Below are 25,662 nucleotides of genomic sequence, written 5' to 3' on the forward strand. Positions count from 1 at the left end.
AATCCAGAAAGGCAGGACAGGCCATGGAGAACTGGGAGCCTTGTTATGCTGATGGGCGGGATGTAAATTGCCAACAACCACTCGGGAGAAGTGTATGGTGTTTCCTGAAACATCTAAAAAACAAAGCAACAGAGCCTAGGGCACTTCCACTTATGGCCCTATAGCTTAGGGAAATTAAAATCAAAAAGACACAGCCACCCCAAAGTTTGGGACGCCTCCGTTTACAAGAACCTCGTTTACCGTACAAGTTCAATATCACAAAAAGTGAAAAATGGATAAAGAACTTGTGGTACTTACGTACAATGCAGTATCACTCAGCAATGAAATCTATGTCATCAGGCCTGTAGCAGCATAATGAGTGGATTCAGGTACGATGATTCTAACTGAAATAAGTCACACAGAAAAAGAAACATCATAAGATATCACTAATACACGGAATGTAAACTTGGCTACACAGGAACTGCATTCCAAAACAGAACAGGGTCTCAAATTTAGAAAACCAACTTATGCTTGCTTAAGGGTAAAGGTGAGTTGGGGTGCTGCATAAAACCAGAGATTGAAATGAGCACAGATAAAGTTCCTTAAGTCAAATATGGAATAGACAAGAGCTACTCCTTGCTCAACGAAATGGACTCAACACCGCATATTAAACGCCTAAGAATGTACCTGACTAGTAAGTATCTTAAAACCTATGGATTGCTATGTCTCCGAAAGAGAATCAAGCATGTGTACAGGGGCATAAACGCAGCAGTGATAGGATTGGAGAGGTTCGGTGAGCAAATGAAGACCCTTTGAAGTCATATTGCATGGTACCCATTACACGGGTCTCAACTCTCCAGGTTTAAGGTATTCTTCCTTCAGCTAAAACATGCATGTGGAACCCAAGTATGATCAACCATGTGAACGGGAGACGTGTTCAAATATGTCTCAGTTTTCCTCCCCTGGTACTCGGGTGCAACATTCCAGACGCTTTACTAACACTCTCCCCACTTGGAGAGTCAGCGCCTTTAACCTCCTTTTTGGCCCAGTTTGCAATTTCTGCGGAAGATGAACAGGAATAGCGAGAACCAATGAGAGGCTAGCTGGAGGTGTCTGGACGGGCAAATTTAACTCTCATTTCCCACCAGGAAGAGGAAATAACCAAAGGCTCAGCGTGCCGTACCGGAACCAGTTTAGGGCCTGAAGCCATCCTGCGGTGTTGCGGCCAGCTCAAAAGAAAGCGAGTTGAAGAAAGGAGCTCAGGGGCACTGTAATTCACAAACCTGCAGAGTTATAAATGACAGCTATTGTCCAAAAATATACTGAAGTAAGGCTGCCAAGAGGACTTGAAAGCGGGGCAGAATTGCAGGAAACCGATTTCAGGAGGTAGACTGGAATTGCATTGAAAGCATAGGAAAAGAGGCAGAACGTCCACAATGATGCACTTGGCCAAAAAGGGCGTATGCGTTTTTTCCTGAATATATTCAGGAAAAAACGCATACGCCCTTTTTGGCCAACCAAGCAAGCTTGCAAAGGAAATCTGCACTACAATGAAGTCTCACTTCCCCCCGGTCAAAAGGGCCATCTGAAAAAAGTGTAAAATCCAGAAAGACAAGACAGGCCATGGAGAACTGGGAGCCTTGTTATGCTGATGGGCGGGATGTAAATTGCCAACAACCACTCGGGAGAAGTGTATGGTGTTTCCTGAAACATCTAAAAAACAAAGCAACAGAGCCTAGGGAACTTCCACTTATGGTCCTATAGCTTAGGGAAATTAAATTCAAAAAGACACAGCCACCCCAAAGTTTGGAACGGCTCTGTTTACAAGAACCTCGTTTACAGTACAAGTTCAACATCGCAGAAAGTGAAAAATGGATAAAGAACTTGTCGTACTTACGTACAATGCAGTATCACTCAGCAATGAAATCTGTGTTATCAGGCCCGTAGCAGCATAATGAGTGGATTCAGGTACGATGATTCTAACTGAAATAAGTCACACAGAAAAAGACACATCATAAGATATCAGTAATACACGGAATGTAAACTTGGCTACACAGGAACTGAATTACAGAACAGAACAGGGTCTCAAATTTAGAAAACCAACTTATGCTTGCTTAAGGGTAAAGGTGAGTTGGGGTGCTGCATAAAACCAGAGATTGAAATGAGCACAGATAAAGTTCCTTAAGTCAAATATGGAATAGACAAGAGCTACTCCTTGCTCAACGAAATGGACTCAACACCGCATATTAAACGCCTAAGAATGTACCTGACTAGTAAGTATCTTAAAACCTATGGATTGCTATGTCTCCGAAAGAGAATCAAGCATGTGTACAGGGGCATAAACGCAGCAGTGATAGGATTGGAGAGGTTCGGTGAGCAAATGAAGACCCTTTGAAGTCATATTGCATGGTACCCATTCCACAGGTCTCAACTCTCCATGTTTAAGGTATTCTTCCTTCAGCTAAAACATGCATGTGGAACCCAAGTATGATCAACCATGTGAACGGGAGACGTGTTCAAATATGTCTCAGTTTTCCTCCCCTGGTACTCGGGTGCAACATTCCAGACGCTTTACTAACACTCTCCCCACTTGGAGAGTCAGCGCCTTTAACCTCCTGTTTGGCCCAGTTTGCAATTTCTGCGGAAGATGAACAGGAATAGCGAGAACCAATGAGACGCTAGCTGGAGGTGTCTGGACGGGCAAATTTAACTCTCATTTCCCACCAGGAAGAGGAAATAACCAAAGGCTCAGCGTGCCGTACCGGAACCAGATTAGGGCCTGAAGCCATCCTGCGGTGTTGCGGCCAGCTCAAAAGAAAGCGAGTTGAAGAAAGGAGCTCAGGGGCACTGTAATTCACAAACCTGCAGAGTTATAAATGACAGCTATCGTCCAAAAATAGACTGAAGTAAGGCTGCCAAGAGGACTTGAAAGTGGGGCAGAATTGCAGGAAACCGACTTCAGGAGGTAGACTGGAATTGCATTGAAAGCATAGGAAAAGAGGCAGAACGTCCACAATGATGCACTTGGCCAAAAGGGCGTATGCGTTTTTTCCTGAATATATTCAGGAAAAAAGGCATACGCCCTTTTTGGCCAACCAAGCAAGCTTGCAAAGGAAATCTGCACTACAATGAAGTCTCACTTCCCCCCGGTCAAAAGGGCCATCTGAAAAAAGTGTAATATCCAGAAAGGCAGAACAGGCCATGGAGAACTGGGAGCCTTGTTATGCTGATGGGCGGGATGTAAATTGCCAACAACCAATCGGGAGAAGTGTATGGTGTTTCCTGAAACATCTAAAAAACAAAGCAACAGAGCCTAGGGCACTTCCACTTATGGTCCTATAGCTTAGGGAAATTAAAATCAAAAAGACACAGCCACCCCAAAGTTTGGGACGCCTCCGTTGACAAGAACCTCGTTTACCGTACAAGTTCAATATCACAGAAAGTGAAAAATGGATAAAGAAGTTGTGGTACTTACGTACAATGCAGTATCAGTCAGCAATGAAATCTATGTCATCAGGCCCGTAGCAGCATAATGAGTGGATTCAGGTACGATGATTCTAACTGAAATAAGTCACACAGAAAAAGAAACATCATAAGATATCACTAATACACGGAATGTAAACTTGGCTACACAGGAACTGCATTCCAAAACAGAACAGGGTCTCAAATTTAGAAAACCAACTTATGCTTGCTTCAGGGGAAAGGTGAGTTGGGTTGCTGCATAAAACCAGAGATTGAAATGAGCACAGATAAAGTTCCTTAAGCCAAATATGGAATAGACAAGAGCTACTCCTTGCTCAACGAAATGGACTCAACACCCCATATTAAACGCATAAGAATGTACCTGACTAGTAAGTATCTTAAAACCTATGGATTGCTATGTCTCCGAAAGAGAATCAAGCATGTGTACAGGGGCATAAACGCAGCAGTGATAGGATTGGAGAGGTTCGGTGAGCAAATGAAGACCCTTTGAAGTCATATTGCATGGTACCCATTCCACGGGTTTCAACTACCCAGTTTTTAGGTATTCTTCCTTCAGCTAAAACATGCATGTGGAACCCAGAGTATGATCAACCATGTGATCGGGAGACGTGTTCAAATATGTCTCAGTTTTCCTCCCCTGGTACTCGGGTGCAACATTCCAGACGCTTTACTAACACTCTCCCGACTTGGAGAGTCAGTCCCTTTAACCTCCTGTTTGGCCCAGTTTGCAATTTCTGCGGAAGATGAACAGGAATAGCGAGAACCAATGAGAGGCTAGCTGGAGGTGTCTGGACGGGCAAATTTAACTCTCATTTCCCACCAGGAAGAGGAATTAACCAAAGGCTCAGCATGCCGGGCCGGAACCAGATTAGGGCCTGAAGCCATCCTGCGGTGTTGCGGCCAGGTCACAAGAAAGCGAGTTGAAGAAAGGAGCTCAGGGGCACTGTAATTCACAAACCTGCAGAGTTATAAATGACAGCTATCGTCCAAAAATAGACTGAAGTAAGGCTGCCAAGAGGACTTGAAAGCGGGGCAGAATTGCAGGAAACCGATTTCAGGAGGTAGACTGGAATTGCATTGAAAGCATAGGAAAAGAGGCAGAACGTCCACAATGATGCACTTGGCCAAAAAGGGCGTATGCGTTTTTTCCTGAATATATTCAGGAAAAAACGCATACGCCCTTTTTGGCCAACCAAGCAAGCTTGCAAAGGAAATCTGCACTACAATGAAGTCTCACTTCCCCCCGGTCAAAAGGGCCATCTAAAAAAGTGTAAAATCCAGAAAGGCAGGACAGGCCATGGAGAACTGGGAGCCTTGTTATGCTGATGGGCGGGATGTAAATTGCCAACAACCACTCGGGGAAGTGTATGGTGTTTCCTGAAACATCTAAAAAACAAAGCAACAGAGCCTAGGGCACTTCCACTTATGGCCCTATAGCTTAGGGAAATTAAAATCAAAAAGACACAGCCACCCCAAAGTTTGGGACGCCTCCGTTTACAAGAACCTCGTTTACCGTACAAGTTCAATATCACAAAAAGTGAAAAATGGATAAAGAACTTGTGGTACTTACGTACAATGCAGTATCACTCAGCAATGAAATCTATGTCATCAGGCCTGTAGCAGCATAATGAGTGGATTCAGGTACGATGATTCTAACTGAAATAAGTCACACAGAAAAAGAAACATCATAAGATATCACTAATACACGGAATGTAAACTTGGCTACACAGGAACTGCATTCCAAAACAGAACAGGGTCTCAAATTTAGAAAACCAACTTATGCTTGCTTAAGGGGAAAGGTGAGTTGGGGTGCTGCATAAAACCAGAGATTGAAATGAGCACAGATAAAGTTCCTTAAGTCAAATATGGAATAGACAAGAGCTACTCCTTGCTCAACGAAATGGACTCAACACCGCATATTAAACGCCTAAGAATGTACCTGACTAGTAAGTATCTTAAAACCTATGGATTGCTATGTCTCCGAAAGAGAATCAAGCATGTGTACAGGGGCATAAACGCAGCAGTGATAGGATTGGAGAGGTTCGGTGAGCAAATGAAGACCCTTTGAAGTCATATTGCATGGTACCCATTACACGGGTCTCAACTCTCCAGGTTTAAGGTATTCTTCCTTCAGCTAAAACATGCATGTGGAACCCAAGTATGATCAACCATGTGAACGGGAGACGTGTTCAAATATGTCTCAGTTTTCCTCCCCTGGTACTCGGGTGCAACATTCCAGACGCTTTACTAACACTCTCCCCACTTGGAGAGTCAGCGCCTTTAACCTCCTTTTTGGCCCAGTTTGCAATTTCTGCGGAAGATGAACAGGAATAGCGAGAACCAATGAGAGGCTAGCTGGAGGTGTCTGGACGGGCAAATTTAACTCTCATTTCCCACCAGGAAGAGGAAATAACCAAAGGCTCAGCGTGCCGTACCGGAACCAGTTTAGGGCCTGAAGCCATCCTGCGGTGTTGCGGCCAGCTCAAAAGAAAGCGAGTTGAAGAAAGGAGCTCAGGGGCACTGTAATTCACAAACCTGCAGAGTTATAAATGACAGCTATTGTCCAAAAATATACTGAAGTAAGGCTGCCAAGAGGACTTGAAAGCGGGGCAGAATTGCAGGAAACCGATTTCAGGAGGTAGACTGGAATTGCATTGAAAGCATAGGAAAAGAGGCAGAACGTCCACAATGATGCACTTGGCCAAAAAGGGCATATGCGTTTTTTCCTGAATATATTCAGGAAAAAACGCATACGCCCTTTTTGGCCAACCAAGCAAGCTTGCAAAGGAAATCTGCACTACAATGAAGTCTCACTTCCCCCCGGTCAAAAGGGCCATCTGAAAAAAGTGTAAAATCCAGAAAGGCAGGACAGGCCATGGAGAACTGGGAGCCTTGTTATGCTGATGGGCGGGATGTAAATTGCCAACAACCACTAGGGAGAAGTGTATGGTGTTTCCTGAAACATCTAAAAAACAAAGCAACAGAACCTAGGGCACTTCCACTTATGGTCCTATAGCTTAGGGAAATTAAAATCAAAAAGACACAGCCACCCCAAAGTTTGGAATGGCTCTGTTTACAAGAACCTCGTTTACAGTACAAGTTCAACATTGCAGAAAGTGAAAAATGGATAAAGAAGTTGTGGTATGTACTTAGAAATCAATATCACTCAGCAATGAAATCTGTGTCATCAGGCCCTTAGCAGCACAATGAGTGGATTCAGGTATGATGATTCTAACTGAAGTAAGTCACACAGAAAAAGAAACATCATAAGATATCAGTAATACACGGAATGTAAACTTGGCTACACAGGAACTGAATTACAGAACAGAACAGGGACTCAAATTTAGAAAAACAACTTATGCTTGCTTAAGGGTAAAGGTGAGTTGGGGTGCTGCATAAAACCAGAGATTGAAATGAGCACAGATAAAGTTCCTTAAGCCAAATATGGAATAGACAAGAGCTACTCCTTGCTCAACGAAATGGACTCAACAACGCATATTAAACGCCTAAGAATGTACCTGACTTGTAAGTATCTTAAAACCTATGGATTGCTATGTCTCCAAAAGAGAATCAAGCATGTGTACAGGGGCATAAACGCAGCAGTGATAGGATTGGAGAGGTTCGGTGAGCAAATGAAGACCCTTTGAACTCATATTGCATGGTACCCATTCCACGTGTTGCAACTACCTAGGTTTAAGGTATTCTTCCTTCATCTAAAACATGCATGTGGAACCTAGAGTATGATCAACCATGTGATCGGGAGACGTGTTCAAATATGTCTCAGTTTTCGTACCCTGGTACACGGGTGCAACATTCCAGACGCTTTACTAACACTCTCCCGACTTGGAGAGTCAGTCCCTTTAACCTCCTGTTTGGCCCAGTTTGCAATTTCTGCGGAAGATGAACAGGAATAGCGAGAACCAATGGAGACTAGCTGGAGTTGTCTGGACGGGCAAATTTAACTCTCATTTCCTACCAGGAAGAGGAATTAACCAAAGGCTCAGCGTGCCATGCCAGAATCAGATTAGGGCCTGAAGCCATCCTGCGGTGTTGCGGCCAGGTCACAAGAAAGCGAGTTGAAGAAAGGAGCTCAGGGGCACTGTAATTCACAAACCTGCAGAGTTATAAATGACAGCTATCGTCCAAAAATAGACTGAAGTAAGGCTGCCAAGAGGACTTGAAAGCGGGGCAGAATTGCAGGAAACCGATTTCAGGAGGTAGACTGGAATTGCATTGAAAGCATAGGAAAAGAGGCAGAACGTCCACAATGATGCACTTGGCCAAAAAGGGCGTATGCGTTTTTTCCTAAATATATTCAGGAAAAAACGCATACGCCCTTTTTGGCCAACCAAGCAAGCTTGCAAAGGAAATCTGCACTACAATGAAGTCTCACTTCCCCCCGGTCAAAAGGGCCATCTGAAAAAAGTGTAAAATCCAGAAAGGCAGGACAGGCCATGGAGAACTGGGAGCCTTGTTATGCTGATGGGCGGGATGTAAATTGCCAACAACCACTAGGGAGAAGTGTATGGTGTTTCCTGAAACATCTAAAAAACAAAGCAACAGAACCTAGGGCACTTCCACTTATGGTCCTATAGCTTAGGGAAATTAAAATCAAAAAGACACAGCCACCCCAAAGTTTGGAATGGCTCTGTTTACAAGAACCTCGTTTACAGTACAAGTTCAACATCGCAGAAAGTGAAAAATGGAGAAAGAAGTTGTGGTATTTACTTACAAAGCAATATCACTCAGCAATGAAATCTGTGTCATCAGGCCCTTAGCAGCACAATGAGTGGATTCAGGTATGATGATTCTAACTGAAGTAAGTCACACAGAAAAAGAAACATCATAAGATATCAGTAATACACGGAATGTAAACTTGGCTACACAGGAACTGAATTACAGAACAGAACAGGGACTCAAATTTAGAAAAACAACTTATGCTTGCTTAAGGGTAAAGGTGAGTTGGGGTGCTGCATAAAACCAGAGATTGAAATGAGCACAGATAAAGTTCCTTAAGCCAAATATGGAATAGACAAGAGCTACTCCTTGCTCAACGAAATGGACTCAACACTGCATATTAAACGCCTAAGAATGTACCTGACTTGTAAGTATCTTAAAACCTATGGATTGCTATGTCTCCAAAAGAGAATCAAGCATGTGTACAGGGGCATAAACGCAGCAGTGATAGGATTGGAGAGGTTCGGTGAGCAAATGAAGACCCTTTGAAGTCATATTGCATGGTACCCATTCCACGGGTTTCAACTACCCAGGTTTAAGGTATTCTTCCTTCAGCTAAAACATGCATGTGGAACCTAGAGTATGATCAACCATGTGATCGGGAGACGTGTTCAAATACGTCTCAGTTTTCGTACCCTGGTACTCGGGTGCAACATTCCAGACGCTTTACTAACACTCTCCCCACTTGGAGAGTCAGTCCCTTTAACCTCATGTTTGGCCCAGTTTGCAATTTCTGCGGAAGATGAACAGGAATAGCGAGAACCAACGGAGACTAGCTGGAGGTGTCTGGACGGGCAAATTTAACTCTCATTTCCTACCAGGAAGAGTAATTAACCAAAGGCTCAGCGTGCCATGCCAGAATCAGATTAGGGCCTGAAGCCATCCTGCGGTGTTGCGGCCAGCTCAAAAGAAAGCGAGTTGAAGAAAGGAGCTCAGGGGCACTGTAATTCACAAACGTGCAGAGTTATAAATGACAGCTATCGTCCAAAAATAGACTGAAGTAAGGCTGCCAAGAGGACTTGAAAGCGGGGCAGAATTGCAGGAAACCGATTTCAGGAGGTAGACTGGAATTGCATTGAAAGCATAGGAAAAGAGGCAGAACGTCCACAATGATGCACTTGGCCAAAAGGGCGTATGCGTTTTTTCCTAAATATATTCAGGAAAAAACGCATACGCACTTTTTGGACAACCAAGCAAGCTTGCAAAGGAAATCTGCACTACAATGAAGTCTCACTTCCCCCCGGTCAAAAGGGCCATCTGAAAAAAGTGTAAAATCCAGAAAGGCAGGACAGGCCATGGAGAACTGGGAGCCTTGTTATGCTGATGGGTGGGATGTAAATTGCCAACAGACACTCGGGAGAAGTGTATGGTGTTTCCTGAGACATCTAAAAAACAAAGCAACAGAGCCTAGAGCACTGCCACTTATGGTCCTATAGCTTAGGGAAATTAAAATCAAAAAGACACAGCCACCCCAAAGTTTGGGACGCCTCCGTTTACAAGAACCTCGTTTACCGTACAAGTTCAATATCACAGAAAGTGAAAAATGGATAAAGAACTTGTGGTACTTACGTACAATGCAGTATCAGTCAGCAATGAAATCTATGTCATCAGGCCCGTAGGAGCATAATGAGTGGATTCAGGTACGATGATTCTAACTGAAATAAGTCACACAGAAAAAGAAACATCATAAGATATCACTAATACACGGAATGGAAACTTGGCTACACAGGAACTGCATTCCAAAACAGAACAGGGTCTCAAATTTAGAAAACCAACTTATGCTTGCTTAAGGGGAAAGGTGAGTTGGGGTGCTGCATAAAACCAGAGATTGAAATGAGCACAGATAAAGTTCCTTAAGCCAAATATAGAATAGACAAGAGCTACTCCTTGCTCAACGAAATGGACTCAACACCCCATATTAAACGCCTAAGAATGTAACTGACTAGTAAGTATCTTAAAACCTATGGATTGCTATGTCTCCAAAAGAGAATCAAGCGTGTGTACAGGGGCATAAACGCAGCAGTGATAGGATTGGAGAGGTTCGGTGAGCAAATGAAGACCCTTTGAAGTCATATTGCATGGTACCCATTCCACGGGTCTCAACTCTCCAGGTTTAAGGTATTCTTCCTTCAGCTAAAACATGCATGTGGAACCCAGAGTATGATCAACCATGTGATCGGGAGACGTGTTCAAATATGTCTCAGTTTTCCTCCCCTGGTACTCGGGTGCAACATTCCAGACGCTTTACTAACACTCTCCCCACTTGGAGAGTCAGTCCCTTTAACATCCTGTTTGGCCCAGTTTGCAATTTCTGCGGAAGATGAACAGGAATAGCGAGAACCAATGAGAGGCTAGCTGGAGGTGTCTGGACGGGCAAATTTAACTCTCATTTCCCACCAGGAAGAGGAAATAACCAAAGGCTCAGCGTGCCGTACCGGAACCAGATTAGGGCCTGAAGCCATCCTGCGGTGTTGCGGCCAGGTCACAAGAAAGCGAGTTGAAGAAAGGAGCTCAGGGGCACTGTAATTCACAAACCTGCAGAGTTATAAATGACAGCTATCGTCCAAAAATAGACTGAAGTAAGGCTGCCAAGAGGACTTGAAAGCGGGGCAGAATTGCAGGAAACCGATTTCAGGAGGTAGACTGGAATTGCATTGAAAGCATAGGAAAAGAGGCAGAACGTCCACAATGATGCACTTGGCCAAAAAGGGCGTATGCGTTTTTTCCTGAATATATTCAGGAAAAAATGCATACGCCCTTTTTGGCCAACCAAGCAAGCTTGCAAAGGAAATCTGCACTACAATGAAGTCTCAATTCCCCCCGGTCAAAAGGGCCATCTGAAAAAAGTGTAAAATCCAGAAAGGCAGGACAGGCCATGGAGAACTGGGAGCCTTGTTATGCTGATGGGCGGGATGTAAATTGCCAACAGACACTCGGGAGAAGTGTATGGTGTTTCCTGAAACATCTAAAAAACAAAGCAACAGAGCCTAGGGCACTTCCACTTATGGTCCTATAGCTTAGGGAAATTAAAATCAAAAAGACACAGCCACCCCAAAGTTTGGGACACCTCCATTTACAAGAACCTCGTTTACCATACAAGTTCAATATCACAGAAAGTGAAAAATGGATAAAGAACTTGTGGTACTTACGTACAATGCAGTATCACTCAGCAATGAAATCTATGTCATCAGGCCCGTAGCAGCATAATGAGTGGATTCAGGTACGATGATTCTAACTGAAATAAGTCACACAGAAAAAGAAACATCATAAGATATCACTAATACACGGAATGTAAACTTGGCTACACAGGAACTGCATTCCAAAACAGAACAGGGTCTCAAATTTAGAAAACCAACTTATGCTTGCTTAAGGGGAAAGGTGAGTTGGGGTGCTGCATAAAACCAGAGATTGAAATGAGCACAGATAAAGTTCCTTAAGCCAAATATGGAATAGACAAGAGCTACTCCTTGCTCAACGAAATGGACTCAACACCCCATATTAAACGCCTAAGAATGTACCTGACTAGTAAGTATCTTAAAACCTATGGATTGCTATGTCTCCAAAAGAGAATCAAGCGTGTGTACAGGGGCATAAACGCAGCAGTGATAGGATTGGAGAGGTTCGGTGAGCAAATGAAGACCCTTTGAAGTCATATTGCATGGTACCCATTCCACGGGTCTCAACTCTCCAGGTTTAAGGTATTCTTCCTTCAGCTAAAACATGCATGTGGAACCCAGAGTATGATCAACCATGTGAACGGGAGACGTGTTCAAATATGTCTCAGTTTTCCTCCCCTGGTACTCGGGTGCAACATTCCAGACGCTTTACTAACACTCTTCCGACTTGGAGAGTCAGTCCCTTTAACCTCCTGTTTGGCCCAGTTTGCAATTTCTGCGGAAGATGAACAGGAATAGCGAGAACCAATGAGAGACTAGCTGGAGGTGTCTGGACGGGCAAATTTAACTCTCATTTCCCACCAGGAAGAGGAATTAACCAAAGGCTCAGCGTGCCGTGCCGGAACCAGATTAGGGCCTGAAGCCATCCTGCGGTGTTGCGGCCAGGTCACAAGAAAGTGAGTTGAAGAAAGGAGCTCAGGGGCACTGTAATTCACAAACCTGCAGAGTTATAAATGACAGCTATCGTCCAAAAATAGACTGAAGTAAGGCTGCCAAGAGGACTTGAAAGCGGGGCAGAATTGCAGGAAACCGATTTCAGGAGGTAGACTGGAATTGCATTGAAAGCATAGGAAAAGAGGCAGAACGTCCACAATGATGCACTTGGCCAAAAAGGGCGTATGCGTTTTTTCCTGAATATATTCAGGAAAAAACGCATACGCCCTTTTTGGCCAACCAAGCAAGCTTGCAAAGGAAATCTGCACTACAATGAAGTCTCACTTCCCCCCGGTCAAAAGGGCCATCTGAAAAAAGTGTAAAATCCAGAAAGGCAGGATAGGCCATGGAGAACTGGGAGCCTTGTTATGCTGATGGGCGGGATGTAAATTGCCAACAACCACTCGGGAGAAGTGTATGGTGTTTCCTGAAACATCTAAAAAACAAAGCAACAGAGCCTAGGGCACTGCCACTTATGGTCCTATAGCTTAGGGAAATTAAAATCAAAAAGACACAGCCACCCCAAAGTTTGGGACGCCTCCATTTACAAGAACCTCGTTTACCATACAAGTTCAATATCACAGAAAGTGAAAAATGGATAAAGAACTTGTGGTACTTACGTACAATGCAGTATCACTCAGCAATGAAATCTATGTCATCAGGCCCGTAGCAGCATAATGAGTGGATTCAGGTACGATGATTCTAACTAAAATAAGTCACACAGAAAAAGAAACATCATAAGTTATCAGTAATACACGGAATGTAAACTTGGCTACACAGGAACTGCATTCCAAAACAGAACAGGGTCTCAAATTTAGAAAACCAACTTATGCTTGCTTAAGGGGAAAGGTGAGTTGGGGTGCTGCATAAAACCAGAGATTGAAATGAGCACAGATAAAGTTCCTTAAGCCAAATATGGAATAGACAAGAGCTACTCCTTGCTCAACGAAATGGACTCAACACCGCATATTAAACGCCTAAGAATGTACCTGACTAGTAAGTATCTTAAAACCTATGGATTGCTATGTCTCCGAAAGAGAATCAAGCATGTGTACAGGGGCATAAACGCAGCAGTGATAGGATTGGAGAGGTGCGGTGAGCAAATGAAGACCCTTTGAAGTCATATTGCATGGTACCCATTCCACGGGTTTCAACTACCCAGGTTTAAGGTATTCTTCCTTCAGCTAAAACATGCATGTGGAACCTAGAGTATGATCAACCATGTGATCGGGAGACGTGTTCAAATATGTCTCAGTTTTCCTCCCCTGGTACTCGGGTGCAACATTCCAGACGCTTTACTAACACTCTCCCCACTTGGAGAGTCAGTCCCTTTAACCTCCTGTTTGGCCCAGTTTGCAATTTCTGTGGAAGATGAACAGGAATAGCGAGAACCAATGAGACACTAGCTGGAGGTGTCTGGACGGGCAAATTTAACTCTCATTTCCCACCAGGAAGAGGAATTAACCAAAGGCTCAGCGTGCCGTGCCGGAACCAGATTAGGGCCTGAAGCCATCCTGCGGTGTTGCGGCCAGGTCACAAGAAAGCGAGTTGAAGAAAGGAGCTCAGGGGCACTGTATTTCACAAACCTGCAGACTTATAAATGACAGCTATCGTCCAAAAATAGACTGAAGTAAGGCTGCCAAGAGGACTTGAAAGCGGGGCAGAATTGCAGGAAACCGATTTCAGGAGGTAGACTGGAATTGCATTGAAAGCATAGGAAAAGAGGCAGAACGTCCACAATGATGCACTTGGCCAAAAAGGGCGTATGCGTTTTTTCCTGAATATATTCAGGAAAAAACGCATACGCCCTTTTTGGCCAACCAAGCAAGCTTGCAAAGGAAATCTGCACTACAATGAAGTCTCACTTCCCCCCGGTCAAAAGGGCCATCTGAAAAAAGTGTAAAATCCAGAAAGGCAGGACAGGCCATGGACAACTGGGAGCCTTGTTATGCTGATGGGTGGGATGTAAATTGCCAACAGACACTTGGGAGAAGTGTATGGTGTTTCCTGAAACATCTAAAAAACAAAGCAACAGAGCCTAGAGCACTGCCACTTATGGTCCTATAGCTTAGGGAAATTAAAATCAAAAAGACACAGCCACCCCAAACTTTCGAACGGCTCTGTTTACAAGAACCTCGTTTACAGTACAAGTTCAACATCGCAGAAAGTGAAAAATGGATAAAGAAGTTGTGGTATTTACTTACAAAGCAATATCACTCAGCAATGAAATCTGTGTCATCAGGCCCGTAGCAGCACAATGAGTGGATTCAGGTACGATGATTCTAACTGAAATAAGTCACACAGAAAAAGAAACATCATAAGATATCACTAATACACGGAATGTAAACTTGGCTACACAGGAACTGCATTCCAAAACAGAACAGGGTCTCAAATTTAGAAAACCAACTTATGCTTGCTTAAGGGGAAAGGTGAGTTGGTGTGCTGCATAAAACCAGAGATTGAAATGAGCACAGATAAAGTTCCTTAAGCCAAATATGGAATAGACAAGAGCTACTCCTTGCTCAACGAAATGGACTCAACACCCCATATTAAACGCCTAAGAATGTACCTGACTAGTAAGTAGCTTAAAACCTATGGATTTCTATGTCTCCAAAAGAGAATCAAGCGTGTGTACAGGGGCATAAACGCAGCAGTGATAGGATTGGAGAGGTTCAGTGAGCAAATGAAGACCCTTTGAAGTCATATTGCATGGTACCCATTACACGGGTCTCAACTCTCCAGGTTTAAGGTATTCTTCCTTCAGCTAAAACATGCATGTGGAACCCAAGTATGATCAACCATGTGAACGGGAGACGTGTTCAAATATGTCTCAGTTTTCCTCCCCTGGTACTCGGGTGCAACATTCCAGACGCTTTACTAACACTCTCCCCACTTGGAGAGTCAGCGCCTTTAACCTCCTGTTTGGCCCAGTTTGCAATTTCTGCGGAAGATGAACAGGAATAGCGAGAACCAATGAGAGGCTAGCTGGAGGTGTCTGGACGGGCAAATTTAACTCTCATTTCCCACCAGGAAGAGGAAATAACCAAAGGCTCAGCGTGCCGTACCGGAACCAGATTAGGGCCTGAAGACATCCTGCGGTGTTGCGGCCAGGTCACAAGAAAGCGAGTTGAAGAAAGGAGCTCAGGGGCACTGTAATTCACAAACCTGCAGAGTTATAAATGACAGCTATCGTCCAAAAATAGACTGAAGTAAGGCTGCCAAGAGGACTTGAAAGCGGGGCAGCATTGCAGGAAACCGATTTCAGGAGGTAGACTGGAATTGCATTGAAAGCATAGGAAAAGAGGCAGAACGTCCACAATGATGCACTTGGCCAAAAAGGACGTATGCGTTTTTTCCTGAATATATTCAGGAAAAAACGCATACGCCCTTTTTGGCCAACCAAGCAAGCTTGCAAAGGAAATCTGCACTACAATGAAGTCTCACTTCCCCCCGGTCAAAAGGGCCATCTGAAAAAAGTGTAAAATCCAGAAAGGCAGGACAGGCCATGCAGAACTGGGAGCCTTGTTATACTGATGGGCGGAATGTAAATTGCCAACAGACACTCGGGATAAGTGTATGGTGTTTCCTGAAACATCTAAAAAACAAAGCAACAGAACCTAGGGCACTTCCACTTATGGTCCTATAGCTTAGGGAAATTAAAATCAAAAAGACACAGCCACCCCAAAGTTTGGAACGGCTCTGTTTACAAGAACCTCGTTTACAGTACAAGTTCAACATCGCAGAAAGTGAAAAATGGATAAAGAAGTTGTGGTATTTACTTACAAAGCAATATCACTCAGCACTGAAATCTGTGTCATCAGGCCCTTAGCAGCACAATGAGTGGATTCAGGTATGATGATTCTAACTGAAGTAAGTCACACAGAAAAAGAAACATCATAAGATATCAGTAATACACGGAATGTAAACTTGGCTACACAGGAACTGAATTACAGAACAGAACAGCGTCTCAAATTTAGAAAAACAACTTATGCTTGCTTAAGGGGAAAGGTGAGTTGGGGTGCTGCATAAAACCAGAGATTGAAATGAGCACAGATAAAGTTCCTTAAGTCAAATATGGAATAGACAAGAGCTACTCCTTGCTCAACGAAATGGACTCAACACCGCATATTAAACGCCTAAGAATGTACCTGACTAGTAAGTATCTTAAAACCTATGGATTGCTATGTCTCCGAAAGAGAATCAAGCATGTGTACAGGGGCATAAACGCAGCAGTGATAGGATTGGAGAGGTTCGGTGAGCAAATGAAGACCCTTTGAAGTCATATTGCATGGTACCCATTACACGGGTCTTAACTCTCCAGGTTTAAGGTATTCTTCCTTCAGCTAAAACATGCATGTGGAACCCAAGTATGATCAACAATGTGATCGGGAGACGTGTTCAAATATGTCTCAGTTTTCCTCCCCTGGTACTCGGGTGCAACATTCCAGACGCTTTACTAACACTCTCCCCACTTGGAGAGTCAGTCCCTTTAACCTCCTGTTTGGCCCAGTTTGCAATTTCTGCGGAAGATGAACAGGAATAGCGAGAACCAATGAGACACTAGCTGGAGGTGTCTGGACGGGCAAATTTAACTCTCATTTCCCACCAGGAAGAGGAATTAACCAAAGGCTCAGCGTGCCGTGCCGGAACCAGATTAGGGCCTGAAGCCATCCTGCGGTGTTGCGGCCAGGTCACAAGAAAGCGAGTTGAAGAAAGGAGCTCAGGGTCACTGTATTTCACAAACCTGCAGACTTATAAATGACAGCTATCGTCCAAAAATAGACTGAAGTAAGGCTGCCAAGAGGACTTGAAAGCGGGGCAGAATTGCAGGAAACCGATTTCAGGAGGTAGACTGGAATTGCATTGAAAGCATAGGAAAAGAGGCAGAACGTCCACAATGATGCACTTGGCCAAAAAGGGCGTATGCGTTTTTTCCTGAATATATTCAGGAAAAAACGCATACGCCCTTTTTGGCCAACCAAGCAAGCTTGCAAAGGAAATCTGCACTACAATGAAGTCTCACTTCCCCCCGGTCAAAAGGGCCATCTGAAAAAAGTGTAAAATCCAGAAAGGCAGGACAGGCCATGGACAACTGGGAGCCTTGTTATGCTGATGGGTGGGATGTAAATTGCCAACAGACACTCGGGAGAAGTGTATGGTGTTTCCTGAAACATCTAAAAAACAAAGCAACAGAGCCTAGAGCAATGCCACTTATGGTCCTATAGCTTAGGGAAATTAAAATCAAAAAGACACAGCCACCCCAAACTTTCGAACGGCTCTGTTTACAAGAACCTCGTTTACAGTACAAGTTCAACATCGCAGAAAGTGAAAAATGGATAAAGAAGTTGTGGTATTTACTTACAAAGCAATATCACTCAGCAATGAAATCTGTGTCATCAGGCCCGTAGCAGCACAATGAGTGGATTCAGGTACGATGATTCTAACTGAAATAAGTCACACAGAAAAAGAAACATCATAAGATATCACTAATACACGGAATGTAAACTTGGCTACACAGGAACTGCATTCCAAAACAGAACAGGGTCTCAAATTTAGAAAACCAACTTATGCTTGCTTAAGGGGAAAGGTGAGTTGGTGTGCTGCATAAAACCAGAGATTGAAATGAGCACAGATAAAGTTCCTTAAGCCAAATATGGAATAGACAAGAGCTACTCCTTGCTCAACGAAATGGACTCAACACCCCATATTAAACGCCTAAGAATGTACCTGACTAGTAAGTAGCTTAAAACCTATGGATTTCTATGTCTCCAAAAGAGAATCAAGCGTGTGTACAGGGGCATAAACGCAGCAGTGATAGGATTGGAGAGGTTCAGTGAGCAAATGAAGACCCTTTGAAGTCATATTGCATGGTACCCATTACACGGGTCTCAACTCTCCAGGTTTAAGGTATTCTTCCTTCAGCTAAAACATGCATGTGGAACCCAAGTATGATCAACCATGTGAACGGGAGACGTGTTCAAATATGTCTCAGTTTTCCTCCCCTGGTACTCGGGTGCAACATTCCAGACGCTTTACTAACACTCTCCCCACTTGGAGAGTCAGCGCCTTTAACCTCCTGTTTGGCCCAGTTTGCAATTTCTGCGGAAGATGAACAGGAATAGCGAGAACCAATGAGAGGCTAGCTGGAGGTGTCTGGACGGGCAAATTTAACTCTCATTTCCCACCAGGAAGAGGAAATAACCAAAGGCTCAGCGTGCCGTACCGGAACCAGATTAGGGCCTGAAGACATCCTGCGGTGTTGCGGCCAGGTCACAAGAAAGCGAGTTGAAGAAAGGAGCTCAGGGGCACTGTAATTCACAAACCTGCAGAGTTATAAATGACAGCTATCGTCCAAAAATAGACTGAAGTAAGGCTGCCAAGAGGACTTGAAAGCGGGGCAGAATTGCAGGAAACCGATTTCAGGAGGTAGACTGGAATTGCATTGAAAGCATAGGAAAAGAGGCAGAACGTCCACAATGATGCACTTGGCCAAAAAGGACGTATGCGTTTTTTCCTGAATATATTCAGGAAAAAACGCATACGCCCTTTTTGGCCAACCAAGCAAGCTTGCAAAGGAAATCTGCACTACAATGAAGTCTCACTTCCCCCCGGTCAAAAGGGCCATCTGAAAAAAGTGTAAAATCCAGAAAGGCAGGACAGGCCATGCAGAACTGGGAGCCTTGTTATACTAATGGGCGGAATGTAAATTGCCAACAGACACTCGGGAGAAGTGTATGGTGTTTCCTGAAACATCTAAAAAACAAAGCAACAGAACCTAGGGCACTTCCACTTATGGTCCTATAGCTTAGGGAAATTAAAATCAAAAAGACACAGCCACCCCAAAGTTTGGAACGGCTCTGTTTACAAGAACCTCGTTTACAGTACAAGTTCAACATCGCAGAAAGTGAAAAATGGATAAAGAAGTTGTGGTATTTACTTACAAAGCAATATCACTCAGCAATGAAATCTGTGTCATCAGGCCCTTAGCAGCACAATGAGTGGATTCAGGTATGATGATTCTAACTGAAGTAAGTCACACAGAAAAAGAAACATCATAAGATATCAGTAATACACGGAATGTAAACTTGGCTACACAGGAACTGAATTACAGAACAGAACAGCGTCTCAAATTTAGAAAAACAACTTATGCTTGCTTAAGGGGAAAGGTGAGTTGGGGTGCTGCATAAAACCAGAGATTGAAATGAGCACAGATAAAGTTCCTTAAGTCAAATATGGAATAGACAAGAGCTACTCCTTGCTCAACGAAATGGACTCAACACCGCATATTAAACGCCTAAGAATGTACCTGACTAGTAAGTATCTTAAAACCTATGGATTGCTATGTCTCCGAAAGAGAATCAAGCATGTGTACAGGGGCATAAACGCAGCAGTGATAGGATTGGAGAGGTTCGGTGAGCAAATGAAGACCCTTTGAAGTCATATTGCATGGTACCCATTACACGGGTCTTAACTCTCCAGGTTTAAGGTATTCTTCCTTCAGCTAAAACATGCATGTGGAACCCAAGTATGATCAACCATGTGAACGGGAGACGTGTTCAAATATGTCTCAGTTTTCCTCCCCTGGTACTCGGGTGCAACATTCCAGACGCTTTACTAACACTCTCCCCACTTGGAGAGTCAGCGCCTTTAACCTCCTGTTTGGCCCAGTTTGCAATTTCTGCGGAAGATGAACAGGAATAGCGAGAACCAATGAGAGACTAGCTGGAGGTGTCTGGACGGGCAAATTTAACTCTCATTTCCCACCAGGAAGAGGAATTAACCAAAGGCTCAGCGTGCCGTGCCGGAACCAGATTAGGGCCTGAAGCCATCCTGCGGTGTTGCGGCCAGGTCACAAGAAAGCGAGTTGAAGAAAGGAGCTCAGGGGCACTGTAATTCACAAACCTGCAGAGTTATAAATGACAGCTATCGTCCAAAAATAGACTGAAGTAAGGCTGCCAAGAGGACTTGAAAGCGGGGCAGAATTGCAGGAAACCGATTTCAGGAGGTAGACTGGAATTGCATTGAAAGCATAGGAAAAGAGGCAGAACGTCCACAATGATGCACTTGGCCAAAAAGGGCGTATGCGTTTTTTCCTGAATATATTCAGGAAAAAACGCATACGCACTTTTTGGCCAACCAAGCAAGCTTGCAAAGGAAATCTGCACTACAATGAAGTCTCACTTCCCCCCGGTCAAAAGGGCCATCTGAAAAAAGTGTAAAATCCAGAAAGGCAGGACAGGCCATGGAGAACTGGGAGCCTTGTTATGCTGATGGGTGGGATGTAAATTGCCAACAGACACTCGGGAGAAGTGTATGGTGTTTCCTGAAACATCTAAAAAACAAAGCAACAGAGCCTAGGGCACTGCCACTTATGGTCCTATAGCTTAGGGAAATTAAAATCAAAAAGACACAGCCACCCCAAAGTTTGGGACGCCTCTGTTTACAAGAACCTCGTTTACAGTACAAGTTCAACATCGCAGAAAGTGAAAAATGGATAAAGAAGTTGTGGTATTTACTTACAAAGCAATATCACTCAGCAATGAAATCTATGTCATCAGGCCCTTAGCATCACAATGAGTGGATTCAGGTATGATGATTCTACCTGAAATAAGTCACACAGAAAAAGAAACATCATAAGATATCAGTAATACACGGAATGTAAACTTGGCTACACAGGAACTGAATTACAGAACAGAACAGGGTCTCAAATTTAGAAAACCAACTTATGCTTGCTTAAGGGTAAAGGTGAGTTGGGGTGCTGCACAAAACCAGAGATTGAAATGAGCACAGATAAAGTTCCTTAAGTCAAATATGGAATAGACAAGAGCTACTCCTTGCTCAACGAAATGGACTCAACACCGCATATTAAACGCCTAAGAATGTACCTGACTAGTAAGTATCGTAAAACCTATGGATTGCTATGTCTCCAAAAGAGAATCAAGCATGTGTACAGGGGCATAAATGCAGCAGTGATAGGATTGGAGAGGTTCGGTGAGCAAATGAAGACCCTTTGAAGTCATATTGCATGGTACCCATTACACGGGTCTCAACTCTCCAGGTTTAAGGTATTCTTCCTTCAGCTAAAACATGCATGTGGAACCCAAGTATGATCAACCATGTGAACGGGAGATGTGTTCAAATATGTCTCAGTTTTCCTCCCCTGGTACTCGGGTGCAACATTCCAGACGCTTTACTAACACTCGCCCCACTTGGAGAGTCAGCGCCTTTAACCTCCTGTTTGGCCCAGTTTGCAATTTCTGCGGAAGATGAACAGGAATAGCGAGAACCAATGAGAGGCTAGCTGGAGGTGTCTGGACGGGCAAATTTAACTCTCATTTCCCACCAGGAAGAGGAAATAACCAAAGGCTCAGCGTGCCGTACCGGAACCAGATTAGGGCCTGAAGCCATCCTGCGGTGTTGCGGCCAGCTCAAAAGAAAGCGAGTTGAAGAAAGGAGCTCAGGGGCACTGTAATTCACAAACCTGCAGAGTTATAAATGAGAGCTATCGTCCAAAAATAGACTGAAGTTAGGCTGCCAAGAGGACTTGAAAGCGGGGCAGAATTGCAGGAAACCGATTTCAGGAGGTAGACTGGAATTGCATTGAAAGCATAGGAAAACAGGCAGAACGTCCACAATGATGCACTTGGCCAAAAAGGGCGGATGCGTTTTTTCCTGAATATATTCAGGAAAAAACGCATACGCCCTTTTTGGCCAACCAAGCAAGCTTGCAAAGGAAATCTGCACTACAATGAAGTCTCACTTCCCCCCGGTCAAAAGGGCCACCTGAAAAAAGTGTAAAATCCAGAAAGAGAAGACAGGCCATGGAGAACTGGGAGCCTTGTTATGCTGATGGGCGGGATGTAAATTGCCAACAACCACTCGGGAGAAGTGTATGGTGTTTCCTGAAACATGTAAAAAACAAAGCAACAGAACCTAGGGCACTTCCACTTATGGTCCTATAGCTTAGGGAAATTAAAATCAAAAAGACACAGCCACCCCAAAGTTTGGAACGGATCTGTTTACAAGAACCTCGTTTACAGTACAAGTTCAACATCGCAGAAAGTGAAAAATGGATAAAGAAGTTGTGGTATTTACTTACAAAGCAATATCACTCAGCAATGAAATCTGTGTCATCAGGCCCTTAGCAGCACAATGAGTGGATTCAGGTACGATGATTCTAACTGAAATAAGTCACACAGAAAAAGAAACATCATAAGATATCACTAATACACGGAATGTAAACTTGGCTACACAGGAACTGCATTCCAAAACAGAACAGGGTCTCAAATTTAGAAAACCAACTTATGCTTGCTTAAGGGGAAAGGTGAGTTGGGGTGCTGCATAAAACCAGAGATTGAAATGAGCACAGATAAAGTTCCTTAAGCCAAATATGGAATAGACAAGAGCTACTCCTTGCTCAACGAAATGGACTCAACACCCCATATTAAACGCCTAAGAATGTACCTGACTAGTAAGTATCTTAAAACCTATGGATTGCTATGTCTCCAAAAGAGAATCAAGCGTGTGTACAGGGGCATAAACGCAGCAGTGATAGGATTGGAGAGGTTTGGTGAGCAAATGAAGACCCTTTGAAGTCATATTGCATGGTACCCATTACACGGGTCTCAACTCTCCAGGTTTAAGGTATTCTTCCTTCAGCTAAAACATGCATGTGGAACCCAAGTATGATCAACCATGTGAACGGGAGACGTGTTCAAATATGTCTCAGTTTTCCTCCCCTGGTACTCGGGTGCAACATTCCAGACGCTTTACTAACACTCTCCCCACTTGGAGAGTCAGCGCCTTTAACCTCCTGTTTGGCCCAGTTTGCAATTTCTGCGGAAGATGAACAGGAATAGCGAGAACCAATGAGAGACTAGCTGGAGGTGTCTGGACGGGCAAATTTAACTCTCATTTCCCACCAGGAAGAGGAATTAACCAAAGGCTCAGCATGCCGTGCCAGAACCAGATTAGGGCCTGAAGCCATCCTGCGGTGTTGCGGCCAGGTCACAAGAAAGTGAGTTGAAGAAAGGAGCTCAGGGGCACTGTAATTCACAAACCTGCAGAGTTATAAATGACAGCTATCGTCCAAAAATAGACTGAAGTAAGGCTGCCAAGAGGACTTGAAAGCGGGGCAGAATTGCAGGAAACCGATTTCAGGAGGTAGACTGGAATTGCATTGAAAGCATAGGAAAAGAGGCAGAACGTCCACAATGATGCACTTGGCCAAAAAGGGCGTATGCGTTTTTTCCTGAATATATTCAGGAAAAAACGCATACGCCCTTTTTGGCCAACCAAGCAAGCTTGCAAAGGAAATCTGCACTACAATGAAGTCTCACTTCCCCCCGGTCAAAAGGGCCATGTGAAAAAAGTGTAAAATCCAGAAAGGCAGGACAGGCCATGGACAACTGGGAGCCTTGTTATGCTGATGGGCGGGATGTAAATTGCCAACAGACACTCGGGAGAAGTGTATGGTGTTTCCTGAAACATCTAAAAAACAAAGCAACAGAGCCTAGGGCACTGCCACTTATGGTCCTATAGCTTAGGGAAATTAAAATCAAAAAGACACAGCCACCCCAAAGTTTGGAACGGCTCTGTTTACAAGAACCTCGTTTACAGTACAAGTTCAACATCGCAGAAAGTGAAAAATGGATAAAGAAGTTGTGGTATTTACTTACAAAGCAATATCACTCAGCAATGAAATCTGTGTCATCAGGCCCGTAGCAGCACAATGAGTGGATTCAGGTATGATGATTCTAACTGAAATAAGTCACACAGAAAAGAAACATCATAAGATATCAGTAATAAACGGAATGTAAACTTGGCTACACAGGAACTGAATTACAGAACAGAACAGGGTCTCAAATTTAGAAAACCAACTTATGCTTGCTTCAGGGTAAAGGTGAGTTGGGGTGCTGCATAAAACCAGAGATTGAAATGAGCACAGATAAAGTTCCTTAAGTCAAATATGGAATAGACAAGAGCTACTCCTTGCTCAACGAAATGGACTCAACACCGCATATTAAACGCCTAAGAATGAACCTGACTAGTAAGTATCTTAAAACCTATGGATTGCTATGTCTCCAAAAGAGAATCAAGCATGTGTACAGGGGCATAAACGCAGCAGTGATAGGATTGGAGAGGTTCGGTGAGCAAATGAAGACCCTTTGAAGTCATATTGCATGGTACCCATTCCACGGGTCTCAACTCTCCAGGTTTAAGGTATTCTTCCTTCAGCTAAAACATGCATGTGGAACCCAAGTATGATCAACCATGTGAACGGGAGACGTGTTCAAATATGTCTCAGTTTTCCTCCCCTGGTACTCGGGTGCAACATTCCAGACGCTTACTAACACTCTCCCCACTTGGAGAGTCAGCGCCTTTAACCTCCTGTTTGGCCCAGTTTGCAATTTCTGCGGAAGATGAACAGGAATAGCGAGAACCAATGAGAGACTAGCTGGAGGTGTCTGGACGGGCAAATTTAACTCTCATTTCCCACCAGGAAGAGGAAATAACCAAAGGCTCAGCGTGCCGTGCCGGAACCAGATTAGGGCCTGAAGCCATCCTGCGGTGTTGCGGCCAGGTCACAAGAAAGCGAGTTGAAGAAAGGAGCTCAGGGGCACTGTAATTCACAAACCTGCAGAGTTATAAATGAGAGCTATCGTCCAAAAATAGACTGAAGTAAGGCTGCCAAGAGGACTTGAAAGCGGGGCAGAATTGCAGGAAACCGATTTCAGGAGGTAGACTGGAATTGCATTGAAAGCATAGGAAAAGAGGCAGAACGTCCACAATGATGCACTTGGCCAAAAAGGGCGTATGCGTTTTTTCCTGAATATATTCAGGAAAAAACGCATACGCCCTTTTTGGCCAACCAAGCAAGCTTGCAAAGGAAATCTGCACTACAATGAAGTCTCACTTCCCCCCGGTCAAAAGGGCCATCTGAAAAAAGTGTAAAATCCAGAAAGGCAGGACAGGCCATGGAGAACTGGGAGCCTTGTTATGCTGATGGGCGGGATGTAAATTGCCAACAACCACTCGGGAGAAGTGTATGGTGTTTCCTGAAACATGTAAAAAACAAAGCAACAGAACCTAGGGCACTTCCACTTATGGTCCTATAGCTTAGGGAAATTAAAATCAAAAAGACACAGCCACCCCAAAGTTTGGAACGGCTCTGTTTACAAGAACCTCGTCTACAGTACAAGTTCAACATCGCAGAAAGTGAAAAATGGATAAAGAAGTTGTGGTATTTACTTACAAAGCAATATCACTCAGCAGTGAAATCTATGTCATCAGGCCCTTAGCAGCACAATGAGTGGATTCAGGTATGATGATTCTAACTGAAATAAGTCACACA

General features: G+C 43.9%; 1 long non-coding RNA gene across 6 annotated transcripts in view; it reads right to left on the minus strand.

Moving 5' to 3' along the window:
• LOC307181255 overlaps positions 1–25,662 on the minus strand; it is a 145,907-nt gene that overhangs the window by 110,801 nt on the left and 9,444 nt on the right. Inside the window, exon 3 of one of the 6 annotated variants that reach the window (XR_013826235.1) lies at positions 17,668–17,748. The exons of 4 other annotated variants lie outside the window; for them this stretch is intronic. This is a non-coding gene — a long non-coding RNA (uncharacterized lncRNA). Of the gene's footprint in view, positions 1–17,667; positions 17,749–20,837; positions 20,907–25,662 lie in introns of those variants that run through there. One more of the 6 variants, XR_013826236.1, reaches the window with a different exon arrangement.

This window comes from Stenella coeruleoalba (assembly GCF_951394435.1).
Source record: "Stenella coeruleoalba genome assembly, contig: scaffold_288, whole genome shotgun sequence".
NCBI lineage: Eukaryota > Metazoa > Chordata > Mammalia > Artiodactyla > Delphinidae > Stenella > Stenella coeruleoalba.